The sequence below is a fragment of the Mastomys coucha genome, chromosome X, assembly GCF_008632895.1.
Source record: "Mastomys coucha isolate ucsf_1 chromosome X, UCSF_Mcou_1, whole genome shotgun sequence".
Taxonomy (NCBI): Eukaryota; Metazoa; Chordata; class Mammalia; order Rodentia; family Muridae; genus Mastomys; species Mastomys coucha.
This window is the reverse complement of record NC_045030.1, coordinates 121,345,886-121,369,074: the sequence shown is the minus strand read 5'-3', so window position 1 is coordinate 121,369,074 and position 23,189 is coordinate 121,345,886. Positions and strand designations below refer to the sequence as shown.

At 34.0% G+C, this 23,189-nt stretch overlaps 2 pseudogenes across 2 annotated transcripts in view; both read right to left on the bottom strand.

Moving 5' to 3' along the window:
* The window catches only part of LOC116093398, a 140,411-nt pseudogene extending 133,750 nt beyond the window's left edge, over window positions 1-6,661 (bottom strand). Inside the window, exon 1 of the transcript XR_004119707.1 lies at window positions 6,419-6,661. The product of XR_004119707.1 is annotated as an ARL14 effector protein pseudogene (transcript). The remainder of the gene's footprint in view (window positions 1-6,418) is intronic.
* Window positions 6,662-10,293: 3,632 nt separating this feature from the next.
* On the bottom strand, window positions 10,294-12,377 carry LOC116094340 (annotated as a pseudogene). Its single transcript, XR_004120057.1, has one exon. The product of XR_004120057.1 is annotated as a vigilin pseudogene (transcript).
* Between the last annotated feature and the right edge of the window lie 10,812 nt (window positions 12,378-23,189).

Genomic DNA, 23,189 nt, shown 5'->3' with positions numbered 1-23,189 from the left:
GTTCTTCCAAATTTATTTTGAGAAAATAAATAAATCTGTAGAAAAAAATCACGAAAATGGGAAAATTCATTGGAACAAAAAGATGGCAAAAGAGAAAACACACAAAAATTATGCTATTTAATCTAAAAAGCAAAGAGGAACAATTTCTGTTAAAATTCAAGATGTTCTTGCAAATTTCTTTAGAACAAATGAAGAAGTCTCTAAAAAAATCATGAAAATTGAGGAATTCCTTGGGAAATAATGAGGGCAAAGTGGAAAACACAGAACACCTAAGTTATGTGATTGAAAAAACAAATAGGAACAATTTGTCATGAGATTCAAGATGTTCTTGAAAATTGATTTTGAGGAAATAGATTAAATCCATAGAAAATATCATAAAAATTAGAAAAATCATTGGAAAAAAATGATGCCAAATGGAAAACACAGACAATCTATGAAATGTAATTGAAAAAGCAAACAGAAACAATTTCTGATAAGAATCAAGATGTTCTTGCAAATTCCTTTAGAGATAATTGAAGAAATCTATGAAAATATCCAAAAAATTTAAAAAAAAGTTGGAAAAAATGTCGGCAAAATGGCAAACACAGAAACCCTATGCTATGTGATTGAGAAAGACAATTGGAACAATTTCTTGTAAGATTTAAGATGTTCTTGAAAATTGCTTTTGAGAAAATTGAAGAAATTCATAGAGAATGCCATGAAAATTACAGAATTTGTGGGAAAAAATGGTGGCCAAGAGGAAAACTAAGAAAACCTATGTACTGTGATGGAACAAGGAGATTAGAAAATTTTGTGATAAGATTCAAGATGTTCTTACAAATTGCTTTTGAGAAAATAAAAGAAATTTGTAGAAAAAAATGATGAAAATGGGAAAATTCGTTGGAAAAAAAAGATGGCAAAATAGAAAACACAAACAAATTATGCTATTTAATTATAAAGCAAAGAGGAACAATTTCTGTTAAAATTCAAGATGTTTTTGCAAATTTCTTTGGAGAATAATGAAGAAATCTCTAAAAATATAAAAATTAAAGAATTCCTTGGGGAAAAATTAGGGCAAAATGGAAAACACAGAAAACCTAAGTTATGTGATTGAAAAAGCAAATAGGAACAATTTGTCATAAGATTCAAGATGTTCTTCAAAATTGATTTTGAGGAAATAGATGAAATCCATAGAAAATATCATGAATATTGAACAAATCTTTGGAGAAAGATGATGGCAAAATGCAAAACACAATCTATGTTATGTGATTGAAAAAGCAAACAGAAACAATTTGTGATAAGAATCTAGATTTTCTTGCAAATTCCTTTTTAGATAATTGAAGAAATCTGTAGAAAATATCACAAAAATTAAAAAAAATTGTTGGAATAAATGTCGGCAAAATGGCAAACACAGAAACCCTATGTTATGTGATTGAAAACGACAATTGGAACAGTTTCTTATAAGATTTAAGATGTTCTTGCAAATTGCTTTTGATAAAATTGAAGAAATTCTTAGAGAATGCCATGAATATTAAAGAATTCGTGGGAAAAAATGGTGGCAAAGGGGAAAACTAAAAAAACCTATGTACTGTGATGGAACAAGGAGATTGGAAAATTTTTTGATAAGATTCAAGATGTTCTTCCAAATTGCTTTTGAGAAAATAAAAGAAATGTGTAGAAAAAAATCATGAAAATGGGAAAATTCTTTGGAACAAAAAGATGGCAAAAGAGAAAACAAACAAAAATTATGCTATTTAATTTAAAAAGCAAGTAGGAACAATTTCAGTTAAAATTCAAGATGTTCTTGCAAATTTCTTTCGAGACAAATGAAGAAATCCATAGAAAATATCATGAAAATCGAAAAATTCGTTGGAAAAAAATGATGGCAAAATGGAGAACACACAAAAATTATGCTGTTTAACATATAAAGGATATATGATAATTTCTGATATGATTCAAGAGGTTCTTGCAAATTGGTTTTGAGAAATTTGAAGAAATCTTTAGAAAATATCATAAAACCTTAAAAATTCATTGGAAAAATTTTTGCAACATAATGGAAAACACAGAAAGCATATGTTCTATGATTGAGAAAATAAATAGAAGCAATTTGTGATAAGATTCTATATGTTCTTGCAAATTGCCTTTGAGATAATTGAAGAAATCTGTAGACAATGTCATTAAAAGTTAAGGATTTGTGGGAAAAAAATTGATGGCAAAATGGAAAACACAGGAGACCTATGTTATCTGATTGGAAAAGCAAATAAGAACAATTCCTGATAAGATTCAAGATGTTCTTGCAAATTGCTTTTGAGCAAATTGAAGAAATCCATAGAAAATGTCATGAAAATTTAAGAATTCTTAGGAAAAAAGTGGTGGCAAAAAGGAAAACAAAGAAAACCTATGTTTTGTGATTGATAAAGGAAATTGAAAAATTTTGTGATAAGATTCAATATGTTCTTTCAATGTGCTTTTGAAATAATTGAAGAAATTTGTAGAAAAAATCATGAAAATTTGAAAATTCATTGGAAAAAATGATGGCAAATAGGAATACAGAAACAAACTGTGCTTATTATGTGTTTATTCAAAAAACACAGCCACTTGGCACATGCCTCTGTCTTAGGTTGACACTTCCAGTGACCTAGCTGCAGAAACAGATTATTATGTGCACCTTGTTCGTGCCTATAATGTCAAGATATGCCTTTATTACTTGCAAAGTCCAGGAACTACCACAGTCTCTCTGGAGTCCACCTTTCTTGAAGCCAATGTGAAGCAGCGCTGGTGTGCTGATAGGCAGCTGGGTGTAGACACATAGTTGGGTTGTGAAATAGTAGCTCCCAAGCTAGGAGCCCTTTTAATAGCTTTGCTTTCAATAGGCCTTTAATTCAGTTGTCAATAAATAACTTTTTATGTTAGAAACTCCGACATTGAGCTTGGATAAGGAGGGCTCTGGGACTGAGCCTGCTTTTTAGGTAAGGAGGGCTCCGGGACTGAGCGAATTTTGATTGTCTTTGAACTCTGAGAATGAGTCTGCTTGATATAAATCTTAAAAGTTTTAAAATAATAACCTGAAGATGTCTCAGGCACTTTAGTTGTAAATTAGCAACACTTAGGCCCAAGGCTTGGCCTCTAGGTATAGAGGGAAGCCAATGTTGACTCTTAGAAAAAGGTGGAGTCCATTTCAGCCAAAGCAAACTTTGTTGGCCAGTAAAAACGTTTAACCAATATTCTTGGCACAAAACAATGTCTATAAATGGATTTTGTGTCTGTATCCACTTGACAAATTAATGTATTAGGCTGCCATTGTGTACCAGCACCAATGGAGCCCCTTCCCCAGATCAAGGTGGGGTTAAGAAAAACAATGTGTTAACAAGTGGAGTGACACGCCATTCCAAAATGCATTTTTCTAGACAAGTGAAAGGTAACATGCTTTTAAACATAAGCAAAAAGCGAAGCATGCCTTAATACAGGCAAAAAATGAAATATTTAAACATAATCAAAAAAAGCAAAACATGATGCTCCTGGGGTGTAGTGTAGTGCAGTGCATTCTGCAGTGCATATTCCCCCCTCCTTTTAATATTAAAACATAAAATTCTCAAAAGTCCAAAGTGCACATTAAGTAAATATTGTCTTTGAGAATCATAAATTATTGACAACATGTCTTAAATGTTTGACTGTAATAGTCATTTCCATAAGGAACATCAAATATAGGGAAATAAAGTATAGCCAATAACCAATTAGTACATCATTTATGTTCAAGCAATAATAACTTGAAAGCCTGAGAAGAAATAGTCACATGTGTATAATTTAATATTAATTTTGAAATCAAAATCATATTTTAAAAATGTCTAGATAACATAAGTAATTGAGAATTCAAATATATATATATATATATATTTGGGTGCCATATATGTAAGAAAAGGCTTAATTTTAATACTTGATAAATAGAAACTATAGCGCACAATTTGATTATGTATGTAGATACAGGGAGAAAATTATGAGAATAAAACATGTGACTTAGTGTTGGGCAAGATGGCCCAGCAGGCAAGAGCACCGACTGCTCCTCCGAAGGTCCTGAGTTTGGATCTCAGCAACCACATGGAGGCTGACAACCACCCACAATGATACCAGACGACCTCTTCTGGTGCATCTGAAGACAGTCACAGTGAATTACACTGGAGAGTGCAGGATCAGCAGAAGGCCCTGAGTTCAATTCCCAGCAGACACACACACATGATAGCTAATGGCCATCTGCACAGCCATAGTGCACTCATACACACATAAAATAAAGTATGTGTCTTACATATGAAAATTTCTATGAAAGGGCTAAAGAGGTGATATACTGCTATATGACATATATGCTTATAAGAAATAAAAAGTATGAATTAAAAACAATTTGTTTACATTAGAGAAGTATCAATTTTTGTCTAAAAATCTTAAGTAATAAGCCAAATATCAATTAATTTCTGTAATAACCAAAATAACTGCTTGCAGAAGAAATAGATGTCCTTTTAGATTTTAAATGAATGAAAAAATGTTTTAAAACATTTTTTCTAAAATATCTTCATGAATATATCATATAATATTATATATATATAACAGCTTTATAATAAGATATTAAACCTTATTTAGAATGTGAGAGAAGTATTAATGGTCTCTCTTTGTTAAAGAGATGTAATTGATTAAATGTAAGTTTTTTTAGCCAATATCAAAGGCATACTCTTTTTAATCTTTAAAATTATAAGGATGTAGAAAGAAAAACTACCTTAAATATACAATAACCTTACATGGACTAGGCAAGCCAGATAGTAATTTTTTTATACTTTTCATGACTTTATTTATTTTCTAAAGTCTCAGTTTCTACCTAAAAAACGATTTTTTAGAGGTAAGGGATAAGCAAAATTAGGAAGACTCTCTTAGGCCTGGTTAGTACAATAATAAGCTTAGAATATAATTATAAGCTTGGCGTTGACAAAACATTGTTTGTAACAAAAAGAAACTTTATTTGGGTGACTCAGAACAGATTTTAGGGCACAAACCTTGTTTGAAACAGTCATTTAAACCTCTTATCAATAAAGAATTTAATTTTTACTACTTTTATTTAAATAAGTTTGTAAAAAAGATGGCAGTAGGCCTACACTGGCCACAGCTGTTTTAGCTTTTACTACCTTTGTCTTAATTTTTCATGTAATAAAAAACTATAACTATAGTTATTAGAAGGTAAGACCCAATTATAAACAATTAATATTTTTAAAATTAATATTAAAAAACATTATATTTACACCACAAAATCTTTAAGTGTCTCTCTGCCTCTGAACTATAGCTAGCAAGTCTGGTGTTAAGCCCATAATTTAAAACATAGCTATTGTATAAAATTAAGTAGTTACTAATTAAATAGCAGTTAGAATTTTACCACTAGATGTATGGCCTGTAGTTTGATTTTAGCTGGAGTCAGGTGGGGTACCTACCTAGTTACAATGGAAGTCTATGGCAGAGTGCCACAAGTTCAAGGCCAGCCTGGTCCACAGAATGAGCTCCAGGATAGCCAGGGCTACACAGAGAAACCCTGTCTCAAAAACAGGAAGCAGATGACAACGTGCCAGAGTAATGCCAACCCATTTTTTGGGCTAGAGACAAGTTATTGTTTATAACTTGTTGGGCTTTCAGTTAAGGAGAAACAAGCTTATTTGTTTACAATGAAATAATATGTGGACACGTGTTGGCCACCCTTGGACTATAGTTATTAGTTATGCAGTGGTGTATAGTGAGAACTTTTCACAGTGCACCAGGTCTCTGAAAGGTAGAATCATGGCCTTTAATGGCACGTGTTATTAGTTACCAGCTTAAACCTAGCCTTTAGTAATAGATGTAATGATGAAAACAAAGTCTAATAACTTGTAAATCAATAATCATAAGAACATATAGCTTTAAGACTAGCTAGAAACCAAATGAAATCTTCTTAATTGATTAATAAGGAATTAAGAACTAAGCTTTTAATAATCTATAAAAAACAGCCTTTAATTTAGGATTAGAAACTTGTTTATCTCTGTCTATGAAGTTTTGTGATCAAAGGCATGTGCACCTGCCCCCTGGCTAGATTTTTGTTAACCATATTTATTTACCTGTTTCCAAAAGCAACAGAGTTTTACTTCCAAAGAACTGTCTATTGGGGTATCTTGTAATCTGTGAAGAAGGCATAAAAATGCCTCTTTTTGAAGAAATTAGAAACATCTGAGCAATTTTACTGCTTGGGTCAATTTTACCATGTATAGGAGGCAGGGTAACTCTGGAAGCAAAACTATGTAATTGTGAGAAATATTAGCTTGTAATTTATTATCATACCACTAGATGGTGATAAGTGGTTGCAAAACCGCATGCACACAATGGCGCTGAGCAGAGCCCAACACTTGTGCACGCAGGCAACCATGTCAGCTTTCTTTACTGAACCGCCAAATTTGCCGAGAGCTGGGGTTCTAGGTCCCATTTGGTCACCGCCAGGCCTGCTGCTGGGCCGGGCTGGGGCCCCCAAGCTCTGAGAAGTGACACGCACATGCACACTTCTTCGGGCCCACTTTTGGCTCAGGCCCCAGCTCTGCAGGTCCGCCGCTTTGTCGCGGGACCCCACGACTTGTTCAGAGAGCCACAGGCTCCAGTTTACTTGTGCTCTGCTCTGCGCAGTTTCCATGTGACCCCCTGGGGCCGTTGCTGGCCGTCTGCCCCAGGGAACAAGAAAAGCAGGCAGCCCCGAGCTCTGAGAAGTGTTACACACCAGCCCATGCCATGACCTCGGGCTGTGCTCAGTTCGGGACCTAGCCCAGTGGCTCTCCACTGTCGTCCTGGCAACCGAAGAGCAGCACAGAAGTCTGGCACCCCGCAGTAGGCAGTGGCCATCCTGCTCCCCAGCCTGGGAGCTCTGCCAGCGCGGTTGCCCTGCTGTGGGACTCCACGACTGACCCAGAGAGTTGCAGGCCCCAACCAGCTCGCATTCGGCTCCACGCAGTTTTAGCCTGATGCTGCCTGCTCTCTCTGCACATGCTTGTGTATTCTGGTTAGGTCTGAGTATGGCTGGTCCCCTCCTGCATGATTTTGAGCTCTAGTCGTCTGCTCTGGGCACAGATCAATGGAAACCCTTAGCCGCCACTGCACCCCGGACGCCAGGCATGGCCCCACTAATGAGGGCAGCGGAGGGGGTAGCGCCAGCCTCGCACATGCAGCCACCAGGCTGGCTGTGCCCTGCCGCCGCATTGTGCACAGCTGGCCCACTGAGCCTCCAGAAGTGTCCACGCACCGCACCGCTAGGCATGCTCCCGCTCCGGTCCCCAGTCAGGCATGCTCCCTCTCGGTCCAGGTCAGAGCAGCCAGGGTGGAACAAAGGAAAGTTTTCGGCCTCGAGGGCGGCGCCTCCGTGGCCATCTTGCCAGCCCACATGTGTAACACCAAAGACATAAGACAAAAGCATTCATCCATCAAAACAAGAAAGACTTACATGTAACATAGATAATATACATAAACAAAACATATAGCCACAGGGGATTATAGCCTGTCCATGGCTGTTTCTGTCCCCAAGTACTTCCACTTCCTGGGAGGTGCTTCTATTCCATTTGTTCTCCACCCTGGAGCCTACTAGGAAGAGGGTCATCTCCATATATTTGGAGTTAGTTAATCCTGTATAACCCCACAGCCCACTTACTCTCCATGAGAAGTGGCTACGTCCATATCTGGGCCAGTGTGGCCTCAGACTATCCTGGCATAAACTGCTGTGCCCCGGTGAAACCTGCCGTCTACTTTGGCATCCTGGCCAATCCCAGCGTAATTCGCCATACATTTTTAATATTCATATAAGAGATCTGTTTTATTATACTCCAAACCAGCCCCACATTAAGGAGTCATCTGTTACTGTCCAGTGGCTAAGTGGTAAGTGGATAAGGGTTTTCTGGAAATATGAAGGCAGAAGAAAATTCGCTAGCCATAATTAATCTTAGCCAAGTGAAGGGCACCTTAAAAATTAGACAGTGCTCAAGAGGTGTGATCACCCAGTCATCTTGCATTTAATGAACTCTTTGTTACAAGTCAACAGGTAGAATAGGTGAGGCAAACCCCTCCCCCAAGTTCGTCAGCATATAGACCCAATCAGCAGCTTCTTTGGTCTCTGTAGAGGCCGGACTTCCAATGTAACTGGAACCAGGAGTCAGGTGTATCAAATAGCAGGAGGAGGACAGAAAGGTGTGGTTATGAGAGGCAGGCAGGGTCTGAAGAATCAGCCCTCAAGCCAGGAGGGTTACAGACACTAAACACAGATTTTTAATGTTCTGTTGTCTTCTACACTTGTAGTTTTGTCTTTAGAATTTTTCAATGGCTAGAGGTTTATAAATGAAGTTGTGTTCATCTATGTGGTTTTTAAAATTGTTTTTGCTGTTATTTCATGAAGTCACAGATATAACTTAATATTCAATTTCATCCCATGGCAGATATTTTTTATAACATGTGAATTGGCCATCATAAGCTATGTCTTAGCTAACTTACCTTGCAGCAACACATTATCAGATGGAAATCGTGTGTAAATGATCAGTCAGGCCCAAGGAGTCCTGAGCACACAAGGAAATTGCATAAAGGAGTTGCCCAAATGCCTGTGGTTTTGACTCATATTTTGGTGCCTTCTTAAGTCAGTTATGCTCTTTATTCTCATGGAGTTTTCCCTATGATTGGTTGGCTGAGGAACAAAATCTATATCCAATAAGACACCAACCAAAAGTTGACACCTGCAGCATTTCTGGAACGCTTTTTTGGAACAATCTTGAGAGGCACTGGTGAAAGGAAATCTTGACAGTGGGAAAAATATAAAGCAGTATGTGTGGATGTACATTTTTCCTATCTGGAAGTATATTTGTTTTGTGATTAAGTGTACTATAGAAAATTTACTGTCTGAATGGTCAGAAACTTATAAGGAGTATGACTGGAAAATTGGTAAGAAAGACCTTTGGGAAAGAATTATTAGGTAGAATCCTATGAATGTGAAAATGATGTGAAGATATGTTTGCCCTCTATAAATTCTCATCAACAAGTGACATCAGGAGAGGAGTTCAGTAACCAAGTAGATAGGATGAACCATTTTGTGGAGATTTAGGCTGTTTCTCTGGCCACCCCTGTCATTGCATGGTGACAGAGATGGAAGTTATGCATGAGTTCAACAACATGTACTTCCAGTCAGTGGTATGTCCATTACTTCAAAAGAAGAACTAAGAGGATCAGGAGTTTGATCTAGAACTGGATGACATGAGAGCCAGTCTCAACAATAAAAAACAATCAAACAAAATGCTTAATATATTAATTTATTATCATCACTTCTAAAATCACTGGTCATGCCTACTTTTTTATAAGAATATTACCCTGGTTGTTTATTTTCAAAAATGTTTATAAGAATGCTCACTCTGGTAGGCAGAGGTAAGTGAATGTAACAGAATTTTTGCTTTTGTATAAGATTTTACACTAAAAATAGCATAGAAAAAAACCAAAATAAAATAAAATCTAGAGTTAGAAAATTCTGGGTGGTACTAAAGATTGTTTATGGTATTTTAGAAAGGCAATTTCAGATGTAAAAATGCTAAGACACTATTCAAGAAACAATCCCCTCACTATGATCCAGTCATCACATTTGTTAGAAAAAAATCTTTCTATCTTCCATTCATAGTTAATTATCTTAGTTTAAATATATGTGGGAGGATGAGATAAGCTTAATGGCACAGAGGGTATGTAGCTGTTATGCAGGTATAAGGGAAGGTACAGCTAAGTTCATGGTGTGTATCAGCTTTCAGATATACAAGTGGAGTTGTTCAGAATTCTGGCATGCATGCCTTATAATACTGACCAGTCAGTGAGTTAAAGAATAAGGAGTAATACAAATAAGATAAGAAACAAGAAACAAAAAGAGCACAATTAGATTATGGCTTTATGAAGTTAACTATGTATTGCTTAGATAAAAATAAAGATATAGCTACTTTGTGACAGTTGCTGAGCTTCATAATAAAACTGAAAAGTACTGATACACCATAAAAGTTAGCAAGTCTGTAGTATATGTATAATATATAAATAGAGTATGTTTTAAAAATAATGAATTCGTGTGCTATGAAAGCAGTTATAAGAATAAGTCTACAGTACAAACAAAAAACAAGTAGATATATATTACATACATTTAAGTGGAAGCATGTGATATAACACTGTGACAAATTTTGGGAGCAAAAAGTATATATATCTATAAATGTGTAAAAATATGCTTACAGTCTATTAGCTACATAAGTCAAATATTTTTTTTCACAGTACTTTCACATACCAGGTTGGATCAATTTTTATTAATTTTTAAATAATTTTTTTCATTATGGTCTCCAAGGTTGAGTCTTAGGAGGTGTTTGTTGTCTCAATTTGAAGAAATCTTCAGAATCATCACTTGAGGAATTTGGGTTGCACTTTGCACTATGTGGACCATCTTTTTTCCCAGAACACTTAGGTGATTCCATGGTTATCTTGTAAAGACAGGTATTCTTAAGATTCTCCAGTTGAGAGTCATACTTTATGAGAGCTGAAAGGTAGTACTTCTCAAGATCAAGGATGTGGTCAATTGCTTCCTGAACATTTTCAAGGAGTCCAATCACAGTTATGTTAGTATTCCAGGATCCTTTTGGAGGTAAACGGATGTCTACTTGGAATTGTTCATTCATTTTATGGATTAATTTTCCACCAATTCCAAAAATATTATCACGAACCTGGTGGTTTATTTGGATTTCTTTAGAGACTGTTTTTTCTATCTTATGTAACATTTTCATTATTGCATCTTTAGCAGCTAAAGTATTCTTTCTATATCCTGTAATTGTGATTTGGTCTTGTATCTCACGGTTTGCTTTCTTTGGAAAATAGATATTAACATCATGCTCTCTGCAAATCTGAGCAATAAACAAGCCCTTATGACCAGTGATTGTGGAATGGTATTTTGCATCTAGAGTAAACAATAACTTAAAGTTTCTTAGTGCTCGATCTTCCATTTCTGTTTGTAAATCATTAATTTGCTTCTCTAATTTAATCTTGGCTTGTTTCACCTTTGCAGCAAGACCCATTATGTATATGGTATCAGAATTCCCCCCAGGTTGTGACACTTGAGTATGAACATCAAATTCACTCATTATCTTCTTTATCCCACTTCCTTTGTGACCAATGATGTAAGGATATAGGTGAGAGGGCACCTGGACTTCAGCAGTGAAGGGAATTAGATACTCAAGAGCTCCCATGGCGGCTTTGCAATTTTCCAATTGACCTGAGATAAGTATGGTTTTATTTTTCCTTTGGTTACTAAAAACAAGTTCTTTAGGGCTCTTTCCCCACTTTTCTTTCTCAGTTTCTTGAACCACTGAATGTACATACATAGTTGGCTTTTCTTTGTCTGGAAATGTGAGTTGAACTTTGAAATCTCTAGCAATTTGCTGGACTTTGGAACACAGTGGTCCCATGAAAAATGTATAGTACCTTTCAGGAATAACATACTGTGTTGTAACATGGGAACCCAAGGGCTCGAAAATCTGTTGGATATGTTTCTTTGCTGCTTCAACACAAGCCTTTTCTCCTTTCATTGTAACTCTAATGCTCTGTTTTCCTTCATATGTGAAGTTAATAATCATACCAGCAAAGACTTCACTCATTTCTCTTATAAGCTGGTCCCTTCGCATGACAAAATAATGGTGAAACTTTCTATTTATCAGTATGCTATCCTCCACCACATACTCTAAATCTTTCAACAAATCATCTAGTACTTTTTGTACTTCCTTAACAGCTTCTTCTTTCCCTATGATTGTTACCAAATCCTGATTCTTATTTTTAAGAGTAGGGAAAACAGCACGTGCCCCCAGTTTTACACATGTATCAGGAAGATTGCCACCATTCTTATTCTTGAGAAACTGATGATATTTTGACTTGACAGGGACTGTTACAGAATAATTCATGGCTTTCTCTTCTTCCACTAATTGAAGAAACTTTTTCTTTGCCTTTTCAACATTGTCTGAAGGGCCCCTAATAACAACTTTTTGAAGACTTGATTTTTTTTTTGAAAAGTAAATATTGAATCTTCCACATTCTTTCATGATTGTTTCAATTAAATTCTTATTTGGACTGGTAAGGGATTTATATAAACTAGAAGGAATAGAAAATTCCACTTGTGAAATTTTGACTATACCTTTCTGCATTGCAAGAAACCAACGTCGAGCTAATTCACAATTTTCTGGATTTCTGATAACGATATCATTCTCCAAATTCAAATTTGATACAAAATTAGCATTCATGTTTGAATTTAAAGGTATAACATTATTCTCCATCTGCAAACACCTGTTTGGGTACATAATGCAAATTTTGTTCAATGTCATTGTTGAATTTCAAATAATTATAATCCAGATGAAATTTATAATCCAGGTGAAATATAATCAGTGAAAATTTAGTAAGCAATTATGAAACCTCCTTTAGTTATCTTTTTGCATATTATTCTAAGGGGAAAATAAACACTTTAAATATATGAAATTGTTCCCAAGATAATCTATAGACTTTAGATAATAAAATTATATTTTTATACTTTACCAATTAGGCAAAAATATAATTTTTACCTATTGATCTACTCTTAATTGAGCAGAAGATGCTTTCAAAATGCAAGGACTGTTAGGAAGCAGATCCCTTCTTTTTTTTCGAGACAGGGTTTCTCTATGTAGCTCTGGCTGTCCTGGAACTCACTCTGTAGACCAGGCTGGCCTTGAACTAAAAAATTCACCTGCCTCTGCCTCCCAAGTGCTGGGATTAAAGGCGTGTGCTACCACTGCCCAGCTTCCCTTTTTTTCTAAAGAGTAAATCATCTTTTAAATATTCTTTGATAGTCATAAAATGGCATTCACTTTTCAAAACCCTGCATTTTCATTTATTCTGCAGTGTCAGCTATTGATTGGAAATCACATCTGAAAAACATGCAATTTCCTAGTTCCTTTTTAAGTGGAAAATAGAAAACAGAGCTTATAGGCTCAAACCTGCATTCATAGGATCTGGCTTTCTCTAAACAGACAAGTCAGAAAGCAGTAGTAATCAGTATCAATGAAAGGATAATTTTAATAATAATTTCAATGAGTATGTTAATTACGTTTTTCTAGGTAATTTCTAGAACTAATTCATTGCAGGTTTATAACATTTTCATAATCTCAGATATTTGACCGTCATTCACAGGTAACCTCCCTTTCTTCCATCACACCTAAGCAACATAATTTTAGTTTTTATCTCTATGGTTGTCTTACCTAAAAATTCAGAAAAATAGTATCATATATCATACTGTCTCCTGAATTTTAAGTCTTTGCCTTCTTAACATTTTGAGGTTTATCTACACAAAAGTATAAAATGTACTATTTTCTGTTATTGAATTAGATCTTGTTTCTCTTTAATATTTATTTCAATTATTATTCTGACTCAATTACTTTTTCAGATTCTACCAAGAGTAGAATTCCACACAAAAGTATGACTTTTTGTTTTAGAGCAATATTCCTCTAATTGTTCATTATGTAATATAATTTTCATCTGCAACTTTGAAGATTCACAACTCTGAATATTATATGACACTACTCACTTTCTTAAGTATACCCCAAAACCGTGAGTTGCAATGTTTTTATCTACTAGCTCACTATCACCACTTTCATACATCGTAGTCAAATTGACCTTTTATTACATCCCTAGATTTTCTTTTCTTAGACTAGCCTCAAATTTTTCAAATGATATTTGATTTTCCTATAGCTTGCCAAACACTTGGTGTCATCTTTTAGCCCTCATATCATTTCATGTACCACATATAAGATAAAAGAATTACTATTAGTCTACAAACAACTTTTTCATTCTTTTTTATCTGAATTCTTAATATAAGACAATATATCATTGTAACAAAAGAAGAATGAAAAACAGTGCCCCTGCATTCTCTGGTCTATATTCTGCGAAGCAAACAAATATGTTTTCCTTAAGTATCATTAATTGTACATTTTTCCTAAGCAACATCTAGTAGGATATGATTGCAAGTATAACAAAATTAATCCTCTTAAATTAAATTATATGAAAGATCAAATAATTATTTTAACCTTGAAAAGGACTTATTATTACTCCCTTGTTTTCTACTTCAGTGATTACAGATACCACCATCTTTTACTTAATACAACACACTACTGCTACATTAGTCCAAGTCTTCTGTGACTGCTGTACATACATTTATCTTTCTGCATTTTAGTATATGCTATGTCTGTATCAGAATATTTTCATGGCCTTTTCCTCCAGTTTCTTGTTATTATCTTTCAGAACTCAACCCAAATGTCATCTCCAAAGAATGTATCTCTGAATGATTAGAATACATAAACTCCTAATTCTTATTGCTTTATTCTTTTCCCTATTATCAATAGTATTTAAGACACATAAAATGTATACCTACTTACAACTTTCTCTTTCACAGACCTCTATATCACAAAGTTGCTTTACTCATTATTGTATTTGCATTGCCTGCTAGCATTTGTACTGCATTTCAATTACTGATACTACACATGTGTAAATTTTAGATAACATAAAATAAACCAATTCATAGGATATTATAAGATCATATATGAAGTATAAAATCAGTAAAATATATCACAGTCAGAAGCTAGATGAGAAAATGTTATTTCCAATTAAAGAAAAATTACCCATATTTTCTAATAATAAGGGAAGTATGAATATATATCTATACTTTTACCATATTTAGAACATGAGCAAATAAAATGCTAAACCATATCAAGTGCTGACTTGCACAATTTTTTCTCTCAATGATTGGACTTTGGTTATAGTTGATGTGAAAATTTCGGAGATTACACATTGGTCAGTGGTTCAACTTTTGAACAGAAATGGAAAGGTATGTGTGGACCTGGAATTCTGATAATGTACCTCTAAGCTGAAAGTATCATATTTTGGAGTCCTTTGTAACTATATAATGAAACATGCATACTGTGGTGGTTTGAATATGTTTGGCCTAGGGGTTGCATTACTAGTAAGTATTGCCTTGTTGGAATAAGTGTGCCTTGTTGAAGTATGTCACTGTGGGTGTGGAATTTGAAATCCTCCTCCTAGTCACATGGAGACAGTCTTCTCCTATTTGCCTTTGGAACAAGATGTAGCACTCTCAGGTCCTCCACCATCATACCTTCCTGGACATTGCTCTGCTTCTTGCTATAATAATAATCGACTGAATCTCTGAACCTATATGCCAGCCCTAGCAAAATACTGCCCTCTATAATAGTTGCCTTGGTCATAGTGTCTCTTCACAGCAATGAAAAAAGTCTAAATTTCCTTTTTTCCTTTTACACTGATAGCAATCAAGTACCAGGCTTTTTGCATGCCATAAAAGCATTCTATCACTTGGCCATGTCTCTACCATCTACTATTAATTTTTTAGATTTGTATCAACAAAAAATTATCAAAATGTTCATAGTGGAATTGGTCATATTGATGAAAACCTTCAGAGAACCTACAGAACTATTAATAATTATATTTCAACTATCTACACTTTCAAAATAGAGGGTAAAGGTTGTCAAAATACAATAATGTCCTAGATTAAGCATATAGTAATAACTAAATTATTAAATAAAATTTTATAACTTTATAGAATTATGTCCTCTATACTTAAAACCACATTTAACAACTAAAAGAAGTTTTACATTGGTAATATTTGTTGGAGACATTTGTGCACATGCATAGAAAACTTCTTCAGAATACACATAGAATGATACATTAAACAAATAGATTTAGGAAAAGGCCTGGATTTCAATGTCATGATATTTTTAAAAAATTAAACTATTCGTTATTGAAATATATCATTAGTTTTACCCTAAAACTTTAAAGACATAACCACAGGAAGACTTCTGCTCAGCTCTCAGCACAAACAGGTAAGAGTCTTCAAGCTCTGAAAGGTGGGCTGAAACTCTCCTGAAATCCACAGCTTCTGATGCCTAACACAAAAGTAGTCCCCAGTCCATGACATTCTAGTCCACACCTCCCTAGATGCTGTTCTGAAAGGTAAGTAGTCTCTAGGCTATCAGCCTTAGTCCCACACTCCCACATAAGCAACTAACTCTGAATTTTTAAATACTAGTTAAAAAGATGAAATAACAAGAAAATTCAGAATAATTCAAAGAATAATAGAAGGAATACTTTAGTCTGAAGAATGGGATAAGTACATCTAAGAGGTCACAGGAAATAAATAAACAACACCAGTACAATTAATCAGGAGGTCTTATCAAACACCACACAATTAACAAAATGACAGGAATGAATGTACATACTTCAGTAACAATTGAATATTAGTGTACATGTAGGTTCTATAATAAAAATACAAAGAGTAGGAAAATGTTGAAAAACATTTTTGTTGAGTCAAAGAAACAATCCTTACTATCAATAATAGTTAACATAATAAGGAGATAAGTAGGTATAATTACTATAGTATGGCAAAAATATACTTCAAATAAAAAATAAACAGAATACAAAAGTTAATTCATACTCATAAAAGGAACACTCCAGGAGGGTGTAACAATTATAAGCATACACATACCAAACATAGGTGTTCTCAATTTCATTTTTAAAAATCACACATTAAAACTAAAATCATAGATGAACCTCAACAGTGCATGATTTTATTAACGCAATAGAATCATTAAATTAAATAATAACCTAAACCAAATGGATGAAGGAAAATTCCACCTAAGCACTAAATAATACACATCAGTCCATGGAACATTCTCCAAAATAAATCACATATTAGAACAAAAAGAAATTCACAAAATACAGGAAAATTTAAAAAATGTTCTGTATTTTATCTGATCACAGTGGAATACAGCTAGATATCAAGAGCAACAGAAACTATATAAATTCATGGAGATAAAACAAGAAACTATTGAATAATACTCTGAGGAAGATATAAATAATGAAATAAAAAATCCTATATTTGAATCAAAACAAAAAGCAACATGAAATTTTCTATGGAACACAATGAAGACAATCCTAAAAGAAAAGTCTGAAGAACATTTGAGACTTAAAAAAATCAATGACTGGCCAGTCAATGGTGATGCACACCTTTAATCCCAGCACTTGGGAGGCAGAAGAAGGCAGATTTCTGAGTTTGAGGCCAGACTGCTCTACAGAGTGAGTTTCAGGACCGAGAAACCCTGTCTCGAAAAACCAAGGGAAAAAAAAACCCAAACCAATGACTGAATGACAACCAAAAGTCATGGAAAACCAGGAATAAATCATAGCCCCAAAGAGTAGTTGGGAGGATATTATCAAAATCATGTCTGAAATTAATAAAATAGAAATGAACAAATTTTGAGAGAAAAAGGTTTGTTTAATCTTACAGTGCATACCTCATTCCACACCACAATGTGAAACCAGTATAGAATCAAGGCAGAAACCAAGACTCTTAGAAACTTATGCATAAGCCAAGAAGGAATAACAATTACTAGTTTGGTACCCATGCCTCACTAAACTTTTATTATAAAACTTGGACCACATGAACAACTAAGGTGAAATTTTTGATTTGCTGTAACAATTAATATTGGTCTTAGGTTGCTGTGCTTAAGAAGAAATCAGCATCATTGAGGCCAAATATTTTTGCAAGTGTTTCCTTAGGGTTAAAACAGAGAAGCTATAGTGCTGAGAGGACTAGAGGGTTAAATTGCCCTGGGATCCAAACTAGGTAAAGTGCAGGAGTCTCATAGTCAATTCTTATGCCCCAAGTAACAAGTAGCACAGATTCTCAATTTAAAATATCAGATGGCAATACTAATCATAAAGATGTTGCAGCATAGATATACTGTGCTGAAGACTTGGTAAATTTAAGAGTTCTAATAGTGAAAGTTTACATAATTTTGTTTGATTACATTATCTTTCAACACTGTACATATACAGGTACCAGAGCAGCCTGGACATATTAGGACATTTCTATTCTTAAGATGAGAAAACCTTAGATCTAGATGGGCATAGTTAACTAGAATGAATATTTAAGGCCTATATCAGAATATGGAATAAAGGTCAATGGTAAAAGTACTATTATAGTGAACAGCAGTTTATCAGTTTTACAGAGGCATTTTATCTATTTTGTATTAATTTTTCTCTTCCCATAAATGTGTATGTTTGTATCAAGTTGAAAAAAATCCAACAAGGCACAATTCAACTACTGTGAACTTGATACAGAGACACATCAATATTAAACTACACTCTTTCCTTTCTTATTTATCTCCAAGGTCTCACAGGAATTTTTTACAGTCATAATCATTAAAATTAAAAGACCCAAGAAGCTCACCCTCTTTAAAATATCCTAAATCACTGTAAACTCTACAAATTTCTCTAAAGCTTCAAAGTTTGCTAACATTGGGCTCCTTTAAAATCAACATAGAGTTAAATTCCTCCACATTCAAACAGGGAATTATGACATAGTCACAGTCAGAAGCAAAACCAAAGTTTAACAGTATAAAATGTGAAGAATTATGCATTCACTTATGATCTTCTGGCTTCCAAAAGACTTACAAATATCCATTTCTTTAACTCTGTTATCAACAGCAAACAAGTCTTGTCTTTTAGGGTGAGGGTGATTCCACTCCAACACTCACTCTGCACTAGGTGGGTACCTCATTTTTCTGGTATTTCCTAAGTGCTCCACTGCAACTAGACTGGACCTTCAAGAGTAGCCTATGGTAGACTTTCCATCATGTTACTACCACTGCCAAGTGGTGCCAAGTCTCAACTGCACAAGACCACTTTAGTCTAGGAGCTTCTACTGAAACTGAGGTTGCACCTTCATACAATTCAGAATCACTTGTACAAGGTTGGTACTACCCACAGTAAACTGAACACTCATAATTCATTAATAAAGAATATGCCTCCACAATCTTGCCTACCACTCAATGTTACAGAAACACTTAGTTTGTATAAATTTGATTAAACAAACAAACAAACAAAACTACAACTGATAAAAGTTTAGGCAAATTAACAAAAGAGAAAACATGTAAATCAATGAAATAAGAAACAAAAGGTGAGACATTATAACAGAAATAAATGAAATTCTATCACACTCATAATATCATGATTTAGAAGGGGCAATTTGTGAAATTGGGAAATCTTAAAGACATGAATGAATTTTTAAATGCATAGACACATCAAACTTAATATCAAGGAGCTCAACATAAGGCCTAGTTCTCTGACACTGAAAGTGGAAAAACAACTCATATTTTACAATTTATAGGTATAAGTAAAGACTTTGACTCCATTAGTGTAAGAAATAAAACAAACAATAAAGAAACTGGGTCTCATAAAAACATAAAGCACCACAGTTTCCTTTGCTGTAAATGAGTAGACTGAGACTATGTAGAACCAAACAAAAAATTCCTAAAAGAAGAATTGCAATTTTCTTGGAAACACTTTAGGTAGTACATTATTTATCAAATTATGCTTTACTATTCTGCTTCACACAAGTCAGAATGGTCATCATCATGAGTACAAATGACAATAGAAGTAGAACGCTTACAGCTGGGCAGTGGTGGTGCATGCCTTTAATTGTAGCACTTGGGAGGCAGAGGCAGGCAGATTTCTGAGTTTGAGGCCAGCCTGGTCTACAGAGTGAGTTCCAGGACAGCCAGGGCTATGTAGAAAAGTACACACACACATAAAAAAAAAATCTCTTACATGTTCTTGGTAGGAGTGTAAACTATCACACATACACTAAAAAATAAGTCTGGAAAATTCTCAAATCACAAACCAAAACCCAAAATAGATTTTACTTAATCTAGTTACACATTCGTGTTAAATGCTGCTTTATTCATAATAGATACGAAATGAAATCAACCTTGTTGTCCAGTGACTGATAAATTTCTAAGAAAATTGTGACACTCATACACAGTGAAAAATTACTCAGCTATGATGAGACATGAAATGATGGACTCTGTAGGCAAATAAATGGAAGGAGCAAAAACTACTGAGTGAGATAACTAACTTCTACAAATGCCTATTGTCTCTCTCATATGTAAATTTTAGCTTCAAGTCTTTTATGTATTTAACTTAGAGCATGAATGGAATCCAGAAAAGTAGAAATGGGCCCTGTAGCGAAGCAGAGGTTCAGAGAAGTGAAAAAGGTAGATTAAAGGTAAAATGAAATTGGTGAAGTGGAATACTGGGAGTGGAAAATCTAAAGTAAGGAGGGGTGTTAGTATATAGGAGAAATTACAGTTAGAAAAGGGTGAGGGTATAAAAAGGCATGCCAAAGCCTACTATATTAGTCTAACTTAAAAAAAATTATTAAGTGGAAGAATTGCAGAAGATACCTGAAAGGAAAGAAGAGGGGTAAAATCAAGTGATGAAGAATTAATATCTATAATTAAGTTTGGAAGAGGCACAGGACTATAGCCATAAACAAATATTTAGAAAGTACTTCGACAGGACATTTCAAGAGGTAACACTAATAAGTTCCATAACAGGACCTAGGTCCTCCAAACCAACAGTTCTGACCAACACAATAGTGCTGGTCATGAAATTCCCTCCTGCAGAGCAAGCCTCATGTTTAAGCAAAAAAAACAAGGAAACAACCAAAGACAGCACTGAAATAATAATATCCTAAATTGTTTTGAAGAACAATGGGACACAGTGGCTATGACACAAAGAACCAACCAATGAGTATTTCTTCCCTGGAGTCCCACTATTGTCACAAGTTTTCTTTCTTTCTTTTTTCTTTTTCACTTTTCCTTGTAAGTATACATTTCCTCTGAAGGAAAATATCAATTACTTGAAGTGAATGCTGAGCAGGGTAGAGGAGACAAGAGGTTTTCATATGAAAATTTTTCTCTACAGTATTTATTCTCAGTCAGGAGAGATCATATGATAGCAGAAGGAGCCATGAGGATAAAGTTGACACAGAACTGTATACCCCAAACAAGTACCACAAATCATTTTATCAACAGCAGCTAAAAACACTAACAACAATGCTGATGTTATGGGCAAACAAGTATATCTCTATATATTTAAAAGGCTATGTGTTAATAGTTTTCTGTTCATAATGAAATTAAATGAGAAATCAATGGTAAGATAATCAGAAAATAAATATGCAGATAATGAATAATCAGATTTGAACCATATGTTGGGTAAAAGATATAAATTAAGAATGTTGAAACAAAACAAAAAGTATTATAAAATTGGATGAAGTTTTAGAATAGCAAATTTGACTGTGTATAAAGAAAGGATTAAAAGGAAATGCAAAATTATCTAGACCATCACCTTTTGAAAGAAGGAGGGAGGGGGAAGGGGGAAGACTCTCTAGGCAGAGAAGAAAAAAAAGTAGAAATAAAAAATTTCATCTGAGCACTGGGACTCCAATGGAGGAGTTAGGAGAAGGACTGAAGGAGGTGAAAGTGCCTTATCTGGCATCAATGGAAGGGGAGGGCCTTGGTCCTGTGAAGGCTTGATGCTCCAGTGTAGAAGAATGTTAGGGCAGTGACCCAGGAGTAAATAAATGAGTAGGGGAGCATCCTCATTGAACTAGCTTGGAGGGGGATAGGATAGGATAGGGGGCTTTCAGTGGGAAATGGGGAAAGGGGGTAACATTTGAAATGTAAATAAATAAAATATCCAATTAAAAATCTCAAAAAAATCTTACAATTGAAAAATTCATATGAGCCTAAAATTCTAATCACTCTAATCTACAAAAGGAAATTAAAAAAAGTAAATCAACTACCAAATACAACCCCAATAATCAAATGATAAAGAATAAATATCTATTAGCTGAGAAGATAAACAAGGAATATTAAAAAACTTTTAAGGAGTATGATTTTCAATATGATGACCTCTACAAGATTATTTTCGTTATACCAGGAAACATTTGTTGTTGCACAAACTTAGAAAAAAAGTCAATAAAGTTAATGAATTTGTTTTGCAGTTTATTTCAAAACATCCTGAAAAAGACACATATTGGATATTATATCCTTTATTTACTAGCTAATAAAAATCACTTATTTTAGGTGCAGCTCAGTATTAGAATATTCATATAATAGACATCATTTCCTAGTAAGAGATATAATTTTCTAGATTTGATCCCTGGTAATATATACATATATTACTAGATATCAAGTATAATATATATAAGTATATATTTATATATTAGATTATATATAATCTAAACTTACATTGAACATTAATTTTTCCATTAAAATAGTTGAGAAACAACTCTTAGGTATTAACTATTCATATAAGTAATATATATGAACAGGATGAGGAAAGTCTACCTCAAATGCTTTACTATTATAAACAATAGGTTCCATCTCAGTAAACATTTTGCAATTTTGAAAAGTATTAACTATAAGTACATTATAGTTTTATAAATGTCTATCCAGCTCACAATGAAAAGAATATTTTAATTTTTTAAAGATGGAAACGGGAAGGAGATATCACTTGAAATGTAAATAAAGAAAATATCTAAAAAACTGTAAAAAAAGATAAAAAAAATCAAGTAAATATTTTTAAAATGAAAAAGAAAAAATATAGACAGACAGACAGACAGACAGACAGATAGATGAGTAGACAGAGACAGACTGTGGAATAGAAAAAGGCCTCTACTCCAAGTAACACTGAAAATACACATTAAATTTAGATACAGAATTTTCTCCACATAATCCAATTGCCATAAAGATATAAAAATATAGCCTTTGATTTTGATCTTCTAGAAGTAAAATGTCACATAACATAAAATATTCTTGGATACTCTCAAAAAGTAAAATTTTACAGCATAATATAAGTTGAAACTAATGTACATATCTATCTAGGTAAAACTTACTTACATTGTTCATAAGTGGATTTTGTTTTTAAATTTATCACCATTTTCAAAAACTCATTCAGCTTTAATCTGTAAAGCTGAAAGATAACAGATGTCCTCTTTCAATAATATTCTTTGGCACTAAGAGTAAAGTACAGTCACACATAAACTCCTGAAAAATATTGTCAGATGTTTCCTAACCCTGTAACTTAACAAAAAATACCTATATCGAAAGTTAAATATCTATTGGGAGTTTTAAATACTGACTTAACATAAATGAGGTTATATCTAAAGAAATATGTACCATCAAATAAGTTTGAAATTTACAACAAATATATTGGTGTTTATAAATATC